Here is a 21,992-nt window from a genome sequence, read left to right on the forward strand (position 1 = left end):
GTGTGTATATTAAAATACACATGCAAGTCTGACTGAAACATAACTTGGATAACATGAATATTTACTTCAGTTTCAAAAACCACAAACATGCCTTTTTAAATAACTTATTCAGGGTTTTCACTGTGGACAGAATTATTTTGTTGCACACTTAAATCTGATACTTTTTGAGTATGGTTAAAATTATGAGAGATTCAGGGTTTAGGTTAGTAGTTAATACCATACAACATGATTAGACATTTATTTTGTATTTGTAGTACCAATGTTTAGCAAAAACAAAAATCAGATTTTTTGAACGTCATTTTAAACAGTTATAAAATAATTTTACAGTTTTACATCATGCTTTTGAAAAATATTTAACCACTTTACCTAAAGAGGAAAAAGTTGTAAAATGTACGTGGATGAACACAGTATTAGTACAACAGTCATACCTAAGCAAAATACTGAGACAAGAAAAATCTTGAATTTTATTTACATCATTTATTAATGAGACACTAATGGGGGGGGGGGTGTGGGGGGGAAACAACTCAATTACCAGTAGTTAGAGGGTCATAATATGACTTTAAATAAACTATAGAGCATAAAATTTAACTTTATTGAAATAATTTATTACAGACTTTTGGAAGAGGAAATTTTAAACTATGAAATTTTATTTTGGAATGCAGGATAAAAGCATGTTCATAATGTGCACAAAATAAGCTTAAGACTTGTAAAATTTTGGTTAAACTTTCTGGTTAGTTGATATTAACTTTTGATATATATATATTTTTACAAGGGTTGTCACACTCCTACTGATGAACCTCAATATAACATTTGCTGCTGTCCCTTTTCAGAAACCTTTTTTTCTTTTTTTTTTCTTTCAGTTATTTATTGTATTATTGCTGATAACCAAACGTGCAGGTTGTTTAGGTGTTTGGAAATCATATAAATTAAATACACTGTTAAGAACTTTCTTTTACATAGAGAAACAATCATTTTTAACATATGGAACCTCTTTTTTGGACTCTACAGCTACCTTCATTGATCACTCCACTGTACCGAATTAAAGGCATTACACTGTTTCCTTTACCTCTAAAAAAACACTATTTTCATAATATAAATATTACCGGTGTATTAAAATTGAAGTCGTTTTTATACACCTTTATTTTGCACACATGCACTTGATTTTTGTTGTTGTTGCATCTTCCTTATTTTAAAACATTTATAGTTTAAAAAAAAACAAAACGTTTTCAGACATTGACAAGTGCATTTTCTACCATTCTACAATATGAGCAAGTAAACAACTTTTTAAAGTTGATTATACAATATATCTTCTGCTCACATGATTTATACAATTAGAGGCAGTCTACTTTCACTACTTTTATAGTTGTCATCCTTGCTATTTATAGCTTTGTACTACCTAATTATATTACATTTTTCTAAGGATATCTAATCTATGCTAATAATTCCACTCATTACTTGTGATTCACTGACTTTGCTAAAGCAGAACAATGTGTACCTATATTTGAAGGCAAATGCAAGCTCTTCAGTGTACTGCTAATTTGAATGTTTCTGGAGTATTTTATACTAAAAAAAAATACACACACATTAAAGGTGCCTCTGGTTTTTAAAACTACTGATCAGAAAATAGTTAAAAAAAACAAAAAAAAACCTCTTGTAGTTCATTTCTATTTTATATTACATGGTGTATTAACTTACTAAGAATTTGTTTAGTTGTTTACAGTAAAATACCTGTTTGTGTACCTTTTTTTATTGCAGCATTTCCATTTGTCACATTTCCATTTCACAGTAACTTGGTAAAACTATTATGTGGCTGCCTTGATTATTTTTTTTTATTTGATTTTTTTTTTAAATATATTTTGTTAAATTTTAACTGATTTCTAGACAGTGAGTTATGTTTATGCATAAATCAATTGCACTATAATTCATGAATTATTTATTACAATATTTTCTAATGAAATTCCTGTATCTAACTGTTGTGTTGTTAATGTACTGTAATTCTGTTTTTCTTTGTGTTATAAAACTAAACTTGATTGTATGAACTGAGTGGTTTCTTTGCTGTGTAATGTGGTTTTTAAGCAGTGTACTTTGCTACTATTACTCACATGTTGAAAGGCATATATTGTTTTATTCACCAATTTTTTTTTTTATAAAGTTAAGAGAAAAAGGTTTATACTCACTGTGTTAACTTTAGTCCATTACAAATGTATTATCATCTTGGTTAATTTGTGTCGTTTGCCCATTCTTTAATGTAGCAATTTCCACATGTTTTCCTGTTGAATGAATGGACGAATGTGTGTGTGTGTGTATGAATACATATATGTATATATAATATTAGTGTATGTGGCATTAGTTTCTAGTACTTTGTTCATATAAATTGGATGATCTTAATGCAGGTACAATACCTTTTATCCAAACTGCTTGGGATCAGAAAAGGTATGGATTTCTCCAACATTGGTGTGTCCGGTCCACGGCGTCATCCTTACTTGTGGGAATATTCTCTTCCCCAACAGGAAATGGCAAAGAGCACAGCAAAAGCTGCCCATATAGCCCCTCCTCAGGCTCCGCCCCCCAGTCATTCTCTTTGCCGCTCTGAACAAGTAGCATCTCCACAGAGATGGTGAAGAGTATGTGGTGTTTAGTTGTAGTTTTTTATTCTTCTATCAAGAGTTTGTTATTTTAAAATAGTGCCGGTTTGTACTATTTACTCTAAAACAGAAAAGGATGAAGAGTTCTGTTTAAAAGAGGAGTATGATTTTAGCAGCAGTAACTAAAATCAATTGCTGTTCCCACGCAGGACTGTTGAGCCCAGAGAACTTCAGTTGGGGGGAACAGTTTGCAGACTTTTCTGCTCAAGGTATGACTAGCCCATTTTCTAACAAGACTGTGTAATGCTAGAAGACTGTCATTTTCCCTCTTTGGGATCGGTAAGCCATTTTCTTAGACTCATAACAAAATGAAGGCTTATTAATGGGCTATATACTGGTTGACACTCTTGTGGGCTAAATCGATTGCTTTATTCAATATTTATATGAAATTTGAAGTGTTTTTAAAAACCTTAGAATTGGGGAACGTTTTTAGGCGCCAGTCAGGAAGGGCCTTTCACTATAGTAGGCAGAGCCTCATTTTCGCGCCATAATTGCGCAGTTTCTTTTGGATGCAGTGCATGCAGCTTCATGTGAGAGGATCTGGTGGCCATTAGAAACATTCCTGGAAGGCTTATTTCTCCAACATTGGTGTGTCCGGTCCACGGCGTCATCCTTACTTGTGGGATATTCTCTTCCCCAACAGGAAATGGCAAAGAGTCCCAGCAAAGCTGGTCACATGATCCCTCCTAGGCTCCGCCCACCCCAGTCATTCTCTTTGCCGTTGCACAGGCAACATCTCCACGGAGATGGTTAAGAGTTTTTTGGTGTTTAAATGTAGTTTTTATTCTTCTATCAAGTGTTTGTTATTTTAAAATAGTGCTGGTATGTACTATTTACTCTGAAACAGAAAAGGATGAAGATTTCTGTTTGTAAGAGGAAGATGATTTTAGCAGACAGTAACTAAAATCGATTGCTGTTTCCACACAGGACTGTTGAGATGAAGTAACTTTAGTTGGGGGAAACAGTTAGCAGACTTTTCTGCTTAAGGTATGACTAGCCATATTTCTAACAAGACCATGTAATGCTGGAAGGCTGTCATTTCCCCTCATGGGGACCGGTAAGCCATTTTCTTAGTCAAACATAAAAGAATAAAGGGCTTAAAAAAGGGCTTAAAAACTGGTAGACATTTTTATGGGCTAAAACGATTGCTTTATTGGGGCATATTATACAGATTCTAGCTAATAATTGGCATTATAATCTTGGGGAACGTTTAAAAAACGGCAGGCACTGTGTTGGACACCTTTTTTAGTCTGGGGGCCTTTCTAGTTATAGACTGTGCCTCATTTTCGCGCCATTACTGCGCAGTTGTTTTTGGAGAGCAAGGCATGCAGATGCATGTGTGAGGATCTAAGAATCACAAAAAAAAGCTTCTAGAAGGCGTCATTTGGTATCGTATTCCCCTCTGGGCTTGGTTGGGTCTCAGCAAAGCATATAGCTGGGACTGTATAGGGGTTAAATTTAAAAACTGCTCCGGTTCCGTTATTTTAAGGGTTAAAGCTCTGAAATTTGGTGTGCAATACTTTTAATGCTTTAAGACACTGTGGTGAAATTTTGGTAATTTTTGAACAATTCCTTCATACTTTTTCACATATTCAGTAATAAAGTGTTTTCAGTTTGAAATTTAAAGTGACAGTAACGGTTTTATTTTAAAATGTTTTTTGTGCTTTGTTGACAAGTTTAAGCCTGTTTAACATGTCTGTACCATCAGATAAGCTATGTTCTAAATGTATGAAAGCCAATGTGTCTCCCCATTTAAATTTATGTGATAATTGTGCCATAGTGTCCAAACAAAGTAAGGACAGTAATGCCACAGATAATGATATTGCCCAAGATGATTCCTCAAATGAGGGGAGTAAACATGATACTACATCATCCCCTACTGTGTCTACACCAGTTTTGCCCACACAGGAGGCCCCTAGTACATCTATTGCGCCAATACTTATTACCATGCAACAATTAACGGCTGTAATGGATAACTCCATAGCAAATCTTTTATCCAAAATGCCTACTTATCAGAGAAAGCGCGATTGCTCTGTTTTAAACACTGAAGAGCAAGAGGGCGCTGATGATAACTGTTCTGACATACCCTCACACCAATCTCAAGGGGCCATGAGGGAGGTTTTGTCTGATGGAGAAATCTCAGATTCAGGAAAAATTTCTCATCAAGCTGAACCTGATGTTGTGACATTTAAATTTAAATTAGAACATCTCCGCGCACTGCTTAAGGAGGTGTTATCTACTCTGGATGATTGTGACAATTTGGTCATTCCAGAGAAATTATGTAAGATGGACAAGTTCCTAGAGTTTCCGGTGCCCCCCGACGTTTTTCCTATACCCAAGCGGGTGGCGGACATAGTAAATAAAGAGTGGGAAAAGCCCGGCATACCTTTTGTTCCCCCCCCCCCTATATTTAAGAAATTATTTCCTATAGTCGACCCCAGAAAGGACTTATGGCAGACAGTCCCCAAGGTCGAGGGGGCGGTTTCTACTCTAAACAAACGCACTACTATTCCTATCGAAGACAGTTGTGCTTTTAAAGATCCTATGGATAAAAAATTAGAGGGTTTGCTTAAAAAGATTTTTGTACAGCAAGGTTACCTTCTACAACCAATTTCATGCATTGTTCCTGTCACTACGGCAGCGTGTTTCTGGTTCGAGGAACTAGAAAAGTCGTTCAGTAAAGAATCTTCATATGAGGAGGTTATGGACAGAGTTCAAGCACTTTAATTGGCTAACTCTTTTGTTTTAGACGCCGCTTTGCAATTAGCTAGATTAGCGGCGAAAAATTCAGGGTTTGCTATCGTGGCGCGCAGAGCGCTTTGGCTAAAGTCTTGGTCAGCGGATGTGTCTTCCAAGACAAAATTGCTTAACATTCCTTTCAAAGGTAAAACATTATTTGGACCAGATCTGAAAGAGATTATTTCAGACATCACTGGGGGAAAGGGCCACGCCCTCCCACAGGATAGGTCTTTTAAGGCTAAAAATAAGCCTAATTTTCGTCCCTTTCGCAGAAACGGACCAGCCTCTAATTCTGCATCCTCTAAGCAAGAGGGTAATACTTCACAACCCAAACCAGCCTGGAAACCAATCCAATGCTGGAACAAGGGTAAGCAGGCCAAGAAGCCTACCACTGCTACCAAAACAGCATGAAGGGATAGCCCCCGATCCGGGACCGGATCTAGTGGGGGGCAGACTCTCTCTCTTTGCTCAGGCTTGGGCAAGAGATGTTCAGGATCCTTGGGCGCTAGAAATAGTTTCTCAAGGTTATCTCCTGGAATTCAAGGAACTACCCCCAAGGGGAAGGTTCCACAGGTCTCACTTATCTTCAAACCAAATAAAGAGACAGGCATTCTTACATTGTGTAGAAGACCTGTTAAAGATGGGAGTGATACATCCAGTTCCAATAAGAGAACAAGGAATGGGATTTTATTCCAATCTGTTCATAGTTCCCAAAAAAGAGGGAACATTCAGACCAATTTTGGATCTGAAGATCCTAAACAAATTTCTCAGGGTACCATCGTTCAAAATGGAAACTATTCGAACGATCCTACCCACCATCCAGGAAAGTCAATTTATGACTACCGTGGATTTAAAGGATTGTTCTTGGGAACAATAATAGATTCCTTAGAAATGAGGATTTTTCTGACAGAGGTCAGAAAATCAAAACTTCTAAGCTCTTGTCAAGTACTTCATTCTGTTCCTCGTCCTTCCATAGCGCAGTGCATGGAAGTAATAGGATTGATGGTTGCAACAATGGACATAGTTCCTTTTGCACGAATTCATCTAAGACCATTACAACTGTGCATGCTCAGACAGTGGAATGGGGATTATACAGACTTGTCTCCGATGATTCAAGTAGATCAAAAGACCAGAGATTCACTCCGTTGGTGGCTGACCCTGGACAATCTGTCACAGGGAATGAGCTTCCGCAGACCAGAGTGGGTCATTGTCACGACCGACGCCAGTCTAGTGGGCGGGGGCGCGGTCTGGGAATCCCTGAAAGCTCAGGGTCTATTGTCTCGGGAAGAGTCTCTTCTCCCTATAAACATTCTGGAACTGAGAGCGATATTCAATGCTCTCAGAGCTTGGCCTCAACTAGCAAAGGCCAAATTCATAAGGTTTCAATCAGACAACATGACGACCGTCGCATATATCAATCATCAGGGGGGAACAAGGAGTTCCCTGGCGATGAAAGAAGTGACCAAGATAATTCAATGGGCGGAGGATCACTCCTGCCACTTGTCTGCGATCCACATCCCAGGAGTGGAAAATTGGGAAGCGGATTTTCTGAGTCGTCAGACATTCCATCCAGGGGAGTGGGAACTCCATCCGGAAATCTTTGCCCAAATAACTCAATTATGGGGCATTCCAGACATGGATCTGATGGCGTCTCGTCAGAACTTCAAGGTTCCTTGCTACGGGTCCAGATCCAGGGATCCCAAGGCGATTCTAGTAGATGCACTAGTAGCACCTTGGACCTTCAACCTAGCTTATGTATTCCCACCGTTTCCTCTCATTCCCAGACTGGTAGCCAGGATCAATCAGGAGAGGGCCTCGGTGATCTTGATAGCTCCTGCGTGGCCACGCAGGACTTGGTATGCAGACCTGGTGAATATGTCATCGGCTCCACCATGGAAGCTACCTTTGAGACAGGACCTTCTTGTTCAGGGTCCATTCGAACATCCGAATCTGGTTTCCCTCCAACTGACGGCTTGGAGATTGAACGCTTGATTTTATCAAAGCGTGGGTTTTCAGATTCTGTAATAGATACTCTGATTCAGGCTAGGAAGCCTGTAACTAGAAAAATTTACCATAAAATATGGAAAAAATATATCTGTTGGTGTGAATCCAAAGGATTCCCATGGAACAAGATAAAAATTCCTAAGATTCTATCCTTTCTACAAGAAGGTTTGGAGAAAGGATTATCTGCAAGTTCTCTAAAGGTACAGATCTCTGCTTTATCTGTTTTACTTCACAAAAGACTGGCAGCCGTGCCAGATGTTCAAGCATTTGTTCAGGCTCTGGTTAGGATCAAGCCTGTTTACAGACCTTTGACTCCTCCCTGGAGTCTAAATCTAGTTCTTTCAGTTCTTCAAGGGGTTCCGTTTGAACCTTTACATTCCATAGATATTAAGTTACTATCTTGGAAAGTTTTGTTTTTAGTTGCAATTTTTTTCTGCTAGAAGAGTTTCAGAGTTATCTGCTCTGCAGTGTTCTCCGCCCTATCTGGTGTTCCATGCAGATAAGGTGGTTTTGCGTACTAAGCCTGGTTTTCTTCCGAAAGTTGTTTCTAACAAAAATATTAACCAGGAGATAGTTGTACCTTCTTTGTGTCCGAATCCAGTTTCAAAGAAGGAACGTTTGTTACACAATTTGGACGTAGTCCGTGCTCTAAAATTCTATTTAGAGGCTACTAAAGATTTCAGACAAACATCTTCCTTGTTTGTTGTTTATTCTGGTAAAAGGAGAGGTCAAAAAGCGACTTCTACCTCTCTTTCCTTTTGGCTTAAAAGCATTATCCGATTGGCTTATGAGACTGCCGGACGGCAGCCTCCCGAAAGAATCACAGCTCACTCCACTAGGGCTGTGGCTTCCACATGGGCCTTCAAGAACGAGGCTTCTGTTGACCAGATATGTAAGGCAGCGACTTGGTCTTCACTGCACACTTTTGCCAAATTTTACAAATTTGATACTTTTGCTTCTTCGGAGGCTATTTTTGGGAGAGAGGTTTTGCAAGCTGTGGTTCCTTCCGTTTAGGTGACCTGATTTGCTCCCTCCCTTCATCCGTGTCCTAAAGCTTTGGTATTGGTTCCCACAAGTAAGGATGACGCCGTGGACCGGACACACCAATGTTGGAGAAAACAGAATTTATGCTTACCTGATAAATTACTTTCTCTAACGGTGTGTCCGGTCCACGGCCCGCCCTGGTTTTTTAATCAGGTCTGATGAATTATTTTCTCTAACTACAGTCACCACGGTATCATATGGTTTCTCCTATATATATTTCCTCCTGTCCGTCGGTCGAATGACTGGGGTGGGCGGAGCCTAGGAGGGATCATGTGACCAGCTTTGCTGGGACTCTTTGCCATTTCCTGTTGGGGAAGAGAATATCCCACAAGTAAGGATGACGCCGTGGACCGGACACACCGTTGGAGAAAGTAATTTATCAGGTAAGCATAAATTCTGTTTTTGGTGTCGTATAACCCCCAAGGACAGGTGAAGCCGCAGCAAACGCTGTGGCTGGGACTGTAGTGGGTTAAAATTGCTAATTGATAAAACAACTCCGGTTTCCTCATTTAAGGGGTTACAAGCTTAAAAATTGGGGTGCAATACTTTTAAAGCATTAAGACACTAGGGTGCAAATTTGGTAAATATCGGATATTTCCTTCATAGTTTTTCACACATTCAGAAATAAAGTGTGCTCTGTTTAACATTTAAAGAGACAGTAACGGTTTTGTTTAAAAACGGTTTTATTGCATTAATAGCCTGTATAAGCCTGTCTAACATGTCTGTACCTTCAGATAGAACATGTTCTGTATGTATGGAGGCCAAGGTGATCCCCCCTTCAAATGTATGTGATAATTGTGCCTTGGCGTCCAGACAAAGTAAGGACAGTACTGTCACATTTAATAAGGTTGCCCAAGATGATTCCTCAAATGAAGGTAGTGGGGATAGTTCTTCATCCTCTCCTTCTGTGTCAATACCAGTTATGCCCACGCAGGCGATTCCTAGTACATCTAGCGCGCCAATGCTTGTTACTATGCAACAATTAACGGCTGTAATGGATAATTCTATAGCTAATATTTTATCCAAAATGCCAGCATTTCAAAGAAAGCGTGATTGCTCAGTTTTGAATACAGTAGAGCAAGAGTGCGCTGACGATAATTTATCTGTCATACCCTCACACCAGTCAGAAGTGGCAGTGAGGGAGGGTTTGTCGGAGGGAGAACTTTCTGATTCAGGAAGAATTTCTCAACAGGCAGAACCTGATGTTGTGACGTTTAAATTTAAGTTAGAGCATCTCCGCGCCTTACTTAAGGAGGTACTAACTACGCTGGATGATTGTGACTCTTTGGTCATTCCAGAAAAATTGTGCAAAATGGACAAATTCCTAGAGGTCCCTGTGCACCCTGATGCCTTTCCGATACCTAAAAGGGTGGCGGACATAGTGACTAAGGAGTGGGAGAAACCAGGCATACCTTTTGTCCCACCTCCTATATTTAAGAAAATGTTCCCCATGGTCGACTCAAGGAAGGACACATGGCAAACAGTCCCTAAGGTTGAGGGGGCAGTTTCTACGCTAGCCAAATGCACGACTATTCCCATTGAGCACAATTGTGCTTTCAAAGATCCTATGGATAAAAAATTGGAGGGTTTGCTTAAAAAGATTTTTGTTCAGCAAGGTTTCCTCCTTCAACCAATTTCGTGCATTATTCCTGTCACTACAGCGGCGTGTTTTTGGTTCGATGAACTAGAAAAGTCGCTCAATAAGGAGACTCCATATGAGGAAGTCATGGACAGAATTCACGCACTTAAGTTAGCTAATTCCTTTATTTTAGATGCCGCTTTGCAATTGGCGAGATTAGCGGCGAAAAATTCAGGGTTTGCAATTGTGGCGCGCAGAGCGCTCTGGCTAAAGTCTTGGTCGGCGGATGTATCTTCCAAGACAAAATTGCTTAATATCCCTTGCAAAGGTAAGACCCTTTTTGGGCCAGAATTGAAAGAGATCATTTCAGACATCACTGGGGGGAAGGGCCATGCCCTCCCACAGGATAGGCCTTTTAAGACTAAGAATAAGTCCAATTTTCGTTCCTTTCGTAACTTCAGGAACGGACAGTCTTCTAACTCTGCAGCCTCTAGACAAGAGGCTAACGCTTCCCAGACTAAGCCAGCTTGGAAACCAATGCAAGGCTGGAAGAAGGGTAAACAGGCCAAGAAGCCTGCTGCTGCTACCAAGACAGCATGAAGGGGTAGCCCCCGATCCGGGACCGGATCTAGTAGGGGGCAGACTCTCTCTCTTTGCTCAGGCTTGGGCAAGAGATGTTCCGGATCCCTGGGCACTAGAAATAGTCTCTCAGGGTTATCTTCTAGAATTCAAGGAACTTCCTCCAAGGGGAAGGTTCCACATGTCTCGCTTATCTTCAGACCAAATAAAGAGACAGGCATTCTTACATTGTGTAGGAGACCTGTTAAAGATGGGAGTGATACACCCAGTTCCAACAGTGGAACAAGGTCAGGGGTTTTACTCAAACCTGTTTGTAGTTCCCAAAAAAGAGGGAACTTTCAGACCAATTCTGGATTTAAAAATTCTAAACAAATTTCTCAGAGTTCCATCGTTCAAAATGGAAACCATTCAAACAATTTTACCTACAATCCAGGAGGGTCAATATATGACTACCGTGGATTTAAAGGATGCGTACCTACATATCCCTATCCACAAAGATCATCATCAGTTCCTAAGGTTCGCCTTTCTGGACAAACATTTCCAGTTCGTGGCTCTTCCATTAGGTTTAGCCACTGCTCCCAGAATTTTCACAAAGGTGCTAGGGTCCCTTCTAGCGGTTCTAAGACCGAGGGGCATTGCAGTGGCACCTTATCTAGACGACATTCTAATTCAAGCGTCATCTCTTTCCAAGGCAAAGGCTCATACAGACATTGTTCTAGCCTTTCTCAGATCTCACGGGTGGAAGGTGAACGTAGAAAAGAGTTCCCTGTCTCCGTCAACAAGAGTTCCCTTTTTGGGAACAATAATAGATTCCTTAGAAATGAAAGCTTCTAAACGCTTGTCAAGTTCTTCACTCTATTATGCAGCCTTCCATAGCTCAGTGCATGGAAGTAGTAGGTTTGATGGTTGCAGCAATGGACATAGTTCCTTTTGCTCGAATTCATCTAAGACCATTACAACTGTGCATGCTCAATCAGTGGAATGGGGACTATGCAGACTTGTCTCCACAGATTCAAGTAGACCAGGTAACCAGAGACTCACTCCGTTGGTGGTTGACTCAGGATCACCTGTCTCAGGGAATGAGTTTCCGCAGACCAGAGTGGGTCATTGTCACGACCGACGCCAGTCTATTAGGCTGGGGCGTGGTCTGGGACTCCCTGAAAGCTCAGGGTCTATGGTCTCGGGAAGAGTCTCTTCTCCCGATAAACATCCTGGAACTGAGAGCGATATTCAATGCGCTCCGGGCTTGGCCTCAACTAGCAAAGGCCGGATTCATAAGATTCCAGTCGGACAACATGACGACTGTAGCTTACATCAACCATCAGGGAGGAACAAAGAGTTCCTTGGCGATGAGAGAGGTATCCAAGATCATCAAATGGGCCGAGGATCACTCCTGCCATCTATCTGCAATTCACATCCCAGGAGTAGACAACTGGGAGGCGGATTATCTGAGTCGTCAGACTTTCCATCCGGGGGAGTGGGAACTCCACCCGGAGGTCTTTGCCCAGTTAACCCAATTATGGGGCATTCCAGACATGGATCTGATGGCGTCTCGTCAGAACTTAAAGGTTCCTTGCTACGGGTCCAGATCCAGGGATCCCAAGGCGACTCTAGTGGATGCATTAGTGGCGCCTTGGTCGTTCAACCTAGCTTATGTGTTTCCACCTTTTCCTCTCCTTCCCAGGCTCGTAGCCAGGATCAAACAGGAGAAGGCCTCTGTGATTCTGATAGCTCCTGCGTGGCCACGCAGGACTTGGTATGCAGACCTGGTGAATATGTCATCGGCTCCACCATGGAAGCTACCTTTGAGACAGGATCTTCTAGTACAAGGTCCATTCGAACATCCAAATCTAGTTTCTCTGCAGCTGACTGCTTGGAAATTGAACGCTTGATTTTATCCAAGCGTGGGTTTTCAAATTCAGTGATAGATACTCTGGTCCAAGCCAGAAAACCTGTGACTAGAAAGATTTACCATAAGATATGGAAAAAATATATCTGTTGGTGTGAATCCAAGGGATTCTCCTGGAGTAAGATTAAAATTCCTAAGATTCTTTCCTTTCTCCAAGAGGGTTTGGATAAAGGGTTGTCAGCGAGTTCTCTAAAAGGACAGATTTCTGCTTTATCTGTTTTGTTACACAAACGCCTGGCAGCTGTGCCAGATGTACAAGCTTTTGTACAGGCTTTGGTCAGAATCAAGCCTGTTTACAGACCCATGACTCCTCCTTGGAGTCTAAATTTAGTTCTTTCAGTTCTTCAAGGGGTTCCGTTTGAACCTTTACATTCCATAGATATCAAGTTACTATCTTGGAAAGTTCTGTTTTTGGTTGCTATTTCTTCTGCTAGAAGAGTTTCTGAATTATCTGCTTTGCAGTGTGATCCACCCTATCTGGTGTTCCATTCAGATAAGGTCGTTTTGCGTACCAAGCCTGGTTTTCTTCCAAAAGTTGTTTCCAACAAGAATATTAACCAGGAAACAGTTGTTCCTTCTCTGTGCCCGAAACCAGTTTCAAAGAAGGAACGTTTGTTACACAATTTAGATGTAGTTCGTGCTTTAAAGTTCTATTTAGAAGCAACAAAGGATTTTAGACAAACCTCATCTTTGTTTGTCGTTTACTCTGGTAAGAGGAGAGGACAAAAAGCTACTGCTACCTCTCTTTCTGGCTGAAAAGCATTATCCGATTGGCTTATGAGACTGCCGGACGGCAGCCTCCTGAACGAATCACAGCTCACTCCACTAGGGCTGTGGCTTCCACATGGGCCTCCAAGAACGAGGCTTCTGTTGATCAGATATGTAAGGCAGCGACTTGGTCTTCTCTGCATACTTTTGCCAAATTTTACAAATTTGATACTTTTTGCTTCTTCGGAGGCTAGTTTTGGGAGAGAGGTTTTGCAAGCCGTGGTTCCTTCTGTTTAGGTAACCTGATTTGCTCCCTCCCTTCATCCGTGTCCTAAAGCTTTGGTATTGGTTCCCACAAGTAAGGATGACGCCGTAGACCGGACACACCAATGTTGGAGAAAACAGAATTTATGCGTACCTGATAAATTTCTTTCTCCAACGGTGTCCGGTCCACGGCCCGCCCTGGTTTTTTTAATCCGGTTTGTTAAATTTCTTTCTCTATACACTACAGTCACCACGGCACCCTATAGTTTCTCCTTTTTTTCTCCGAACCGTCGGTCGAATGACTGGGGGGCGGAGCCTGAGGAGGGGCTATATGGGCAGCTTTTGCTTTGCTCTTTGCCATTTCCTGTTGGGGAAGAGAATATTCCCACAAGTAAGGATGACGCCGTGGACCGGACACACCGTTGGAGAAAGAAATTTATCAGGTAAGCATAAATTCTGTTTTTGAAATAGGTTGCATCTATAAAATAGGGAGAGCTTGGAGAGTGGATGTAAACAGTAGCTTATGTCATTTAGCCAAAATTTACATGTCCATAATACATCTTTAACATGCAACCTAAGGAAAATTCTATGTAAATTTTTGTATACATAGGGGTCGATTTATGAAGCTGCGGTGGACTGGGGCCCACATACGCGCCCCTATCAGCCGTAGCTCGCCTTTGGCGGGCTAAATTCCGCTGCCAGAATTCAGCATTGCACAAGAACGCAACTTTGTGCTCTTGTGCAACGCAGCCCCCTGTCCGCACACAGCCAATCACGTGTAGGCAGGAGCTGTCAATCTCCCTGATAGGAAGAGATCAGGGAGATTGAAATTCATCATCTAAGAGCTGGCGAAGAGGTTAGGGAAGCAGCGGTCTGATGAATGCTGCTTTATAAATTCAGACTGCATGTTCTCTTGTGATAACCAGCCGGACAGCTAGACTACAGGTAAGTGCTTTTGTCTTCCAGGTCTTGGAGACTTGCACTTCAGAAGAATGTCATATGCAGTAGATAGGGACATTTTTTAATTCCCTTTATACAGGATTTTCTTTGGCAGTGGGCACACACATTATGTATGTTGAGACAATGGGTTAATCTTCCCTTTATTGGGACGTTTTCCCTCTTTGGGCTAATATTGTTGAAACTCTTTATTAGTATGTGGGTGGCTTATGTTTTATTCAGGGATTTATGTATAAACTTAAAATTTGGCAGTTGGTTTTCTTTGCTTGCTTACCTAGAACAGGCTAACTGACAAACTGCTTGAGTTTTAAACCAGCTGCAGCTACTTGCATCTTATGTTGTAGGCAGAGGGAAACGCGTGCCTTTTATTTGCTGTATAGTTTCCTCTCTCTGCTGGTCATGTGACTTCTCTCTGCTGTTGGATATTTACGGAGCGGCGCAGCGTCATTGAATTTCAGTCTCTTCAGTGTCGATCTACTATACGATTGTTTTAGAGACTTCTGGCAGCCAAATTGTGTGTGTTACGGTAAGGCACCTCAGCCTGTCTGAGGTGTAGGGTGCCTGATTGGTTTATTATTTTAAAGAATTTTTGCATAACGTTAAGCGGCTGTGGTATTAAAAATTCTTAAAGTGACAGTGTATTTCAAAAATTGATTTCTCTTGTAAGGTGTATCCAGTCCACGGATTCATCCATTACTTGTGGGATATTCTCCTTCCCAACAGGAAGCTGCAAGAGGATCACCCACAGCTGTCTATATAGCTCCTCCCCTAACTGCCACCTCCCAGTCATTCTCTTGCAGCTCTCGACAAGGGAAGCAGCTAGAGAGATGTGGTGCATTAATGTAGTTTATCTTCAATCAAAAGTTTGTTATTTTCAAATGGTACCGGAGTTGTACTATTTTAGCCTCAGGCAGAAAGTTGAAGAAGAGTCTGCCTGTGGTCTTTGATGATCTTAGCAGGTTGTAACTAAGATCCATTGCTGTTCTCACACATAACTGAAGAGATGGTTAACTTCAGCTGGGAGAATAGCGTACAGGGTCTCCTGCTCTGAGGTATGTGCAGTTTTAAATTTTTCTAGAGAGATAAGCTAGAAAATGCTGACAGTGCCTGATTTATTTAAGGTAAGCCTGATTACAGTGATTTAATAACGACTGGTATCATGCTTGCTGTAAAGGGTAATATTTTTATTATTTACTCACATTACTGAATAGATATGTTTGCTTGAGGTGTATAAACGTTTATTTCATATTGGTGATAAAACTTTATTCTGGGGCCCAGTTTTTCCACATGGCTGAATAGATTTTGCCTAGGGATAGTTTTTTAAGGCCCTCTCACTGTGAGTACAGGTTGGGAGGGGCCTGTTTTCCATTAGTTTTTGCAGCTTGAGACATCCAGCTTCCCTGAAGGAGTCCCCTGAACATATAGGACCTCTCTAAGGGGTTTTTGTGCCTTCCAAAGTCGTTGTATGGGCAGGTAGGGCCACAGTAGAGCTGTGGCAGTTTGTTGTGACTGTTTAAAAACGTTTATATCGTTTTTTTGATCCGGTTTTGAAACTAAGGGGTTAATCATCCATTTGCAAGTGGGTGCAATGCTCTTTCAGCCTATTATACACACTGTAAAAATTTTCGTAAGATTTACTGCTTTTTTCACTGTTTTAGCAGTTTCTGTGATTGTTTTTTTCTCTTAAAGGCACAGTACCGTTTTTATTTTTTGCTTGTTCTCAGTTAAAGTGTTTTCCAAGCTTGCTGGTCTCATTACTAGTCTGTTTAAACATGTCTGACATAGAGGAAACTCATTGTTCATTATGTTTAGAAGCCATTGTGGAACCCCCTCTTAGAATGTGTACCAAATGCACTGATTTTACTATAGATTACAAAGACCATATTCTGGCTTTAAAAAATTTATCACCAGAAGAAATTGACAAGGAGGAAGTTATGCCGTCTAACTCTCCCCACGTGTCAGATCCTATAAATCCCGCTCAGGGGACGCCAAGTACATCTAGCGCGCCCATTGCGTATACCTTGCAAGACATGGCGGCAGTTATGAATCATACCCTTACAGAGGTATTATCTAAACTGCCAGTATTGCAAGGAAAGCGAGACAGCTCTGGGACTAGAATAAATACAGAGCTCTCTGATGCTTTAGTAGCTATCTCTGATACACCCTCACAATATAATGAAGCTGAAGCAGGGGAGCTTCAATCTGTGGGTGATTTTTCTGATTCAGGGAAGATACTTCAATCTGATTCTGATATGTCTACATTTAAATTTAAGCTTGAACACCTCCGCGTATTGCTCAGGGAAGTTTTAGCAACTCTGGACGACTGTGACACTATTGTAGTCCCAGAGAAATTATGTAGATTGGATAAATACTATGCAGTACCTACTTACACTTATGTTTTTCCAATCCCTAAAAGGTTTTCTGAAAATATTACTAAGGAATGGGATAGACCAGGTGTACCATTCTCTCCCCCTCCTGTTTTTAAAAAGATGTTTCCTATAGACGCCGCTACACGGGACTTATGGCAGACGGTCCCTAAGGTGGAGGGAGCAGTTTCTACTCTAGCTAAGCGTACCACTATCCCTGTCGAGGACAGTTGTGCTTTTCTAGATCCAATGGATAAAAAATTAGAGGGTTACCTTAAGAAAATTTTTATTCAACAAGGTTTTATTCTCCAGCCTCTTGCATGCATTGCCCCAGTCACTGCTGCCGCGGCTTTCTGGTTTGAGTCCCTAGAGGAGGTTCTACAGGTTGAAACCCCGTTGGAAGATATTATTGACAAGCTTAGGGCCCTTAAGCTAGCCAATTCATTTGTTTCTGATGCCGTTGTTCATTTAACCAAGCTAACGGCTAAAAATTCAGGTTTTGCTATTCAGGCGCGTAGGGCGCTATGGCTTAAATCCTGGTCAGCTGACGTGACTTCAAAGTCTAAACTTCTCAACATTCCCTTCAAAGGACAGATCCTATTCGGGCCTGGACTGAAGGAGATCATTTCTGACATCATTGGAGGAAAAGGTCACGCCCTTCCTCAGCACAGGTCCAACAAATTAAGGACCAAACAGTCTAGTTTTCGGCCCTTTCGAAACTTCAAGAGTGGCGCAGCTTCAACTTCCTCCAACACAAAACAAGAGGGAACTTTTTCCCAGTCTAAGCCGGTCTGGAGACCTAACCAGGCTTGGAACAAGGGGAAACAGGCCAAGAAGCCTGCTGCTGCCTCGAAGACAGCATGAAGGAGCAGCCCCCGATCCGGAAACGGATCTAGTAGGGGGCAGACTCTGTCTCTTTGCCCAGGCTTGGGCAAGAGATGTCCAGGATCCCTGGGCATTGGAAATTGTGTCCAAGGGTTATCTTCTGGAATTCAAAACCTCTCCCCCAAAAGGGAGATTTCATCTCTAACTTTTATCCGCAAACCAGATAAAGAGAGAAGCATTCTTACATTGTGTTCAAGACCTCCTAGTTATGGGAGTGATCCACCCAGTTCCGCAGGAGGAACAGGGACTGGGCTTTTATTCAAATCTGTTTGTTGTTCCCAAGAAAGAGGGAACATTCAGACCAATCTTAGATCTCAAGATCTTAAACAAATTTCTCAGAGTCCCAACCTTCAAGATGGAGACTATTCGAACTATCCTTCCTATGATCCAGGAGGGCCAATACAGGCACTACCAGTTTGTGGATCTTCCCTTCGGTTTGGCCACGGCACCAAGAATCTTTACAAAGGTTCTAGGGTCCCTTCTAGCGGTCCTAAGGCCGCAGGCTATAGCAGTAGCCCCTTACTCAGACGACATTCTGATACAGGCGTCGACTTTTCAAGTTGCCAGGTCTCACACGGACATTGTTCTGGCATTTCTGAGGTCGCATGGGTGGAAAGTTAACGAAGAAAAAAGTTCTCTATCCCCTCTTACAAGAGTTTCCTTCCTAGGAACTCTGATAGATTCTGTAGAAATGAAGATTTACCTGACAGAGGCCAGGTTGTCAAAACTTCTAAATTCCTGCCGTGTTCTTTATTCTACTTCTCGCCCTTCAGTGGCTCAGTGTATGGAAGTAATCGGCTTAATGGTAGCGGCAATGGACATAGTGCCGTTTGCCCGCCTACATCTCAGACCGCTGCAACTCTGCATGCTCAGTCAGTGGAATGGGGATTACACAGATTTGTCCCCTCTACTAAATCTGGATCAAGAGACCAGGGATTCTCTTCTCTGGCGGTTATCTCGGGTCCATCTGTCCAAGGGTATGACCTTCCGCAGGCCAGATTGGACAATAGTAACGACAGATGCCAGCCTTCTGGGCTGGGGTGCAGTCTGGAACTCCCTGAAGGCTCAGGGCTTGTGGACTCAGGAGGAGGCACTCCTTCCGATAAACATTCTGGAACTAAGAGCGATATTCAATGCTCTTCAGGCTTGGCCTCAGCTAGCTGCGGTCCGGTTCATCAGATTTCAGTCGGACAACATCACGACTGTAGCTTACATCAACCATCAATGGGGAACAAAGAGTTTCCTAGCAATGTTGGAGGTTTCAAAAATAATTCTATGGGCAGAGGTTCACTCTTGCCATCTATCAGCTATCCATATCCCAGGAGTAGAGAACTGGGAGGCGGATTTTCTAAGTCGACAGACTTTTCATCCGGGGGAGTGGGAACTCCATCCGGAGGTGTTTGCACAGTTGATTCAACTTTGGGGCAAACCAGAACTGGATCTCATGGCGTCTCGTCAGAGCGCCAAGCTTCCTTGTTACGGGTTCAGGGCCAGGGATCCCAAGGCAGCGCTGATAGATGCTCTAGCAGTGCCTTGGTCTTTCAACCTGGCTTATGTGTTTCCACCGTTTCCTCTGCTCCCTCGTCTGATTGCCAAGATCAAGCAGGAGAGAGCTTCGGTGATTTTGATAGCTCCTGCGTGGCCACGCAGGACTTGGTACGCAGATCTGGTGGACATGTCATTCTTTCCACCTTGGACTCTGCCGCTGAGGCAGGACCTTCTACTTCAAGGTCCCTTCAAACATCCAAATCTTATTTTGTCAAAACGTGGTTTTTCCGAGTTGGTCATTGATACCTTAATTCAGGCATGAAAGCCTGTCACCAGGAAAATCTATCATAAGATATGATGTAAATATCTTCATTGGTGTGAATCCAAGGGTTACTCATGGAGTAAAGTCAGGATTCCCAGGAATATTGCCTTTTCTCCAAGAAGGATTGGAGAAGGGATTGTCAGCTAGTTCCTTAAAGGGACAGATTTCTGCTCTGTCTATTCTTTTGCACAAGCGTCTGGCGGATGTTCCAGACGTTCAGGCATTTTGTCAGGCTTTAGTTAGAATCAAGCCTGTGTTTAAACCTGTTGCTCCGCCATGGAGTTTAAATTTAGTTCTTAAAGTTCTTCAAGGGGTTCCGTTTGAACCTCGGCATTCCATAGATTTCAAGCTTTTATCTTGGACAGTTCTGTTTTTGGTAGCTATCTCTTCGGCTCGAAGAGTTTCAGAGTTATCTGCCTTGCAGTGTGATTCCCCTTATCTGATCTTCCATGCAGATAAGGTAGTTTTGCGTACCAAACCTGGGTTTCTTCCTAAGTTGGTATCCAATAAGAATATCAATCAAGAGATTGTTGTTCCGTCACCGTGTCCTAATCCTCCCTCAAAGAAGGAGCGTCTATTACACAATGTTAACGTGGTTCGTGCTTTAAAGTTTTATTTACAAGCTACTAAAGATTTTCGTCAAACATCTGCATTGTTTGTTGTCTACTCTGGACAGAGGAAAGGCCAAAAGGCTTCAGCAACTTCTCTTTCTTTTTGGTTAAGAAGTATAATCCGCTTAGCTTATGAGACTGCTGGCCAGCAGCCTCCTGTAAGAATTACAGCTCATTCCACTAGAGCGGTGGCTTCCACATGGGCCTTTAAAAATGAGGCTTCTGTTGAACAGATTTGTAAGGCGGCGACTTGGTCTTCGCTTCATACTTTTTCTAAATTCTACAAATTTGATACTTTTGCTTCTTCGGGGGGTATTTTTGGGAGAAAGGTCTTACAGGCAGTGGTGCCTTCCGTTTAAGCGCCTGCCTTGTCCCTCCCTTCATCCGTGTCCTATAGCTTTGGTATTGGTATCCCACAAGTAATGGATGAGTCCGTGGACTGGATACACCTTACAAGAGAAAACAAAATTTATGCTTACCTGATAAATTTATTTCTCTTGTGGTGTATCCCGTCCACGGCCCGCCCTGTCATTTTAAGGCAGGTGTTTTTTTAATTTTTAAACTACAGTCACCACTGCACCCTATAGTTTCTCCTTTCTCTTGCTTGTCTTCGGTCTAATGACTGGGTGGTGGCAATTAGGGGAGGAGCTATATAGTCAGCTCTGCTGTGGGTGATCCTCTTACAGCTTCCTGTTGGGAAGGAGAATATCCCACAAGTAGTGGATGAATCCGTGGACTGGATAAACCACAAAAGAAATAAATTTATCAGGTAAGCATAAATTTTGTTTTTTTTATTCTGTATTATGGACATAGAATACTCTGTCATTTGACAAATGCTTGTTATGCCTAGAGGCACAAATTGTTTTGCCTATGCGATTCTGTGCTGCATGCTTAGCTAGTAGACTTCAATTTAAAGATAAATTATTGCCCGCTGAACCCAATGTATCTCAGGATGATGCTGTTCAGGCAATGCCACAGCTTTCTCCTCAGACGTCCCAAGCCTCTATGGCGTCACATACAGTGCCCTGCAGTTTCTCTCAGCCTCCTGGAGGAGTTTATTTGCCTGCAGGTTTTGATGCACAGCTATATTCTGCGGTGTTATCTGTTTCTCTTGTTAAGTGTATCCAGTCCACGGATCATCCATTACTTGTGGGATATTCTCCTTCCCAACAGGAAGTTGCAAGAGGATCACCCACAGCAGAGCTGCTATATAGCTCCTCCCCTCACTGCCATATGCAGTCATTCTCTTGCAACTCTCAACAAAAATGGACGTAGTAAGAGGAGAGTGGTGTATTATAGTTAGTTTTTTAACTTCAATCAAAAGTTTGTTATTTTTAAATGGTACCGGAGTGTACTGTTTCATCTCAGGCAGCATTAGAAGAAGAAGCTGCTGTGATTTCTATGATCTTAGCAGAAGTAACTAAGATCCACTGCCGTTCTCACATATTCTGAGGAGTGAGGTGACTTCAGAGGGGTTTGTCAAAATTTGTTTCTCTTAAAGGCACAGTAACATTTTTTATATTGCTTGTTAACTTGCTTTAAAGTGTTTTCCAAGCTTGCTAGTCTCATTGCTAGTCTGTACAAACATGTCTGAAACAGAGGATACTTGTTCATTATGTTTAAAAGCCAGGGTGGAGCCCCATAGTAGAATGTATACTAAATGTATTGATTTCACCTTAAACAGTAAAGATCAGTCTTTATCTATAAAAGAATTGTCACCAGAGGGGTCTGTTGAGGGGGAAGTTATGCCGACTAACTCTCCCCACGTGTCGGACCCTTCGCCTCCCGCTCAAGGGACGCACGCTAATATGGCGCCAAGTAAATCAGGGACGCCCATAGCGATTACTTTGCAGGACATGGCTGCAATCATGAATAATACCCTGTCAGAGGTA

General features: G+C 42.0%; 1 protein-coding gene across 2 annotated transcripts in view; it reads left to right on the top strand.

Moving 5' to 3' along the window:
- Positions 1-21,992, top strand: part of LCORL (ligand dependent nuclear receptor corepressor like) — a 675,371-nt gene that overhangs the window by 404,727 nt on the left and 248,652 nt on the right. Inside the window, exon 7 of one of the 2 annotated variants that reach the window (XM_053704103.1) lies at positions 1-2,222. This exon is cut by the window's left edge and continues 1,043 nt beyond it. The exons of the other annotated variant lie outside the window; for it this stretch is intronic. The gene's annotated coding sequence lies outside the window, so the exon portion shown is untranslated. Of the gene's footprint in view, positions 2,223-21,992 lie in introns of those variants that run through there. 2 annotated transcript variants of the gene reach the window in all.

This window comes from Bombina bombina, chromosome 2, assembly GCF_027579735.1.
Source record: "Bombina bombina isolate aBomBom1 chromosome 2, aBomBom1.pri, whole genome shotgun sequence".
Classification (NCBI taxonomy): domain Eukaryota; kingdom Metazoa; phylum Chordata; class Amphibia; order Anura; family Bombinatoridae; genus Bombina; species Bombina bombina.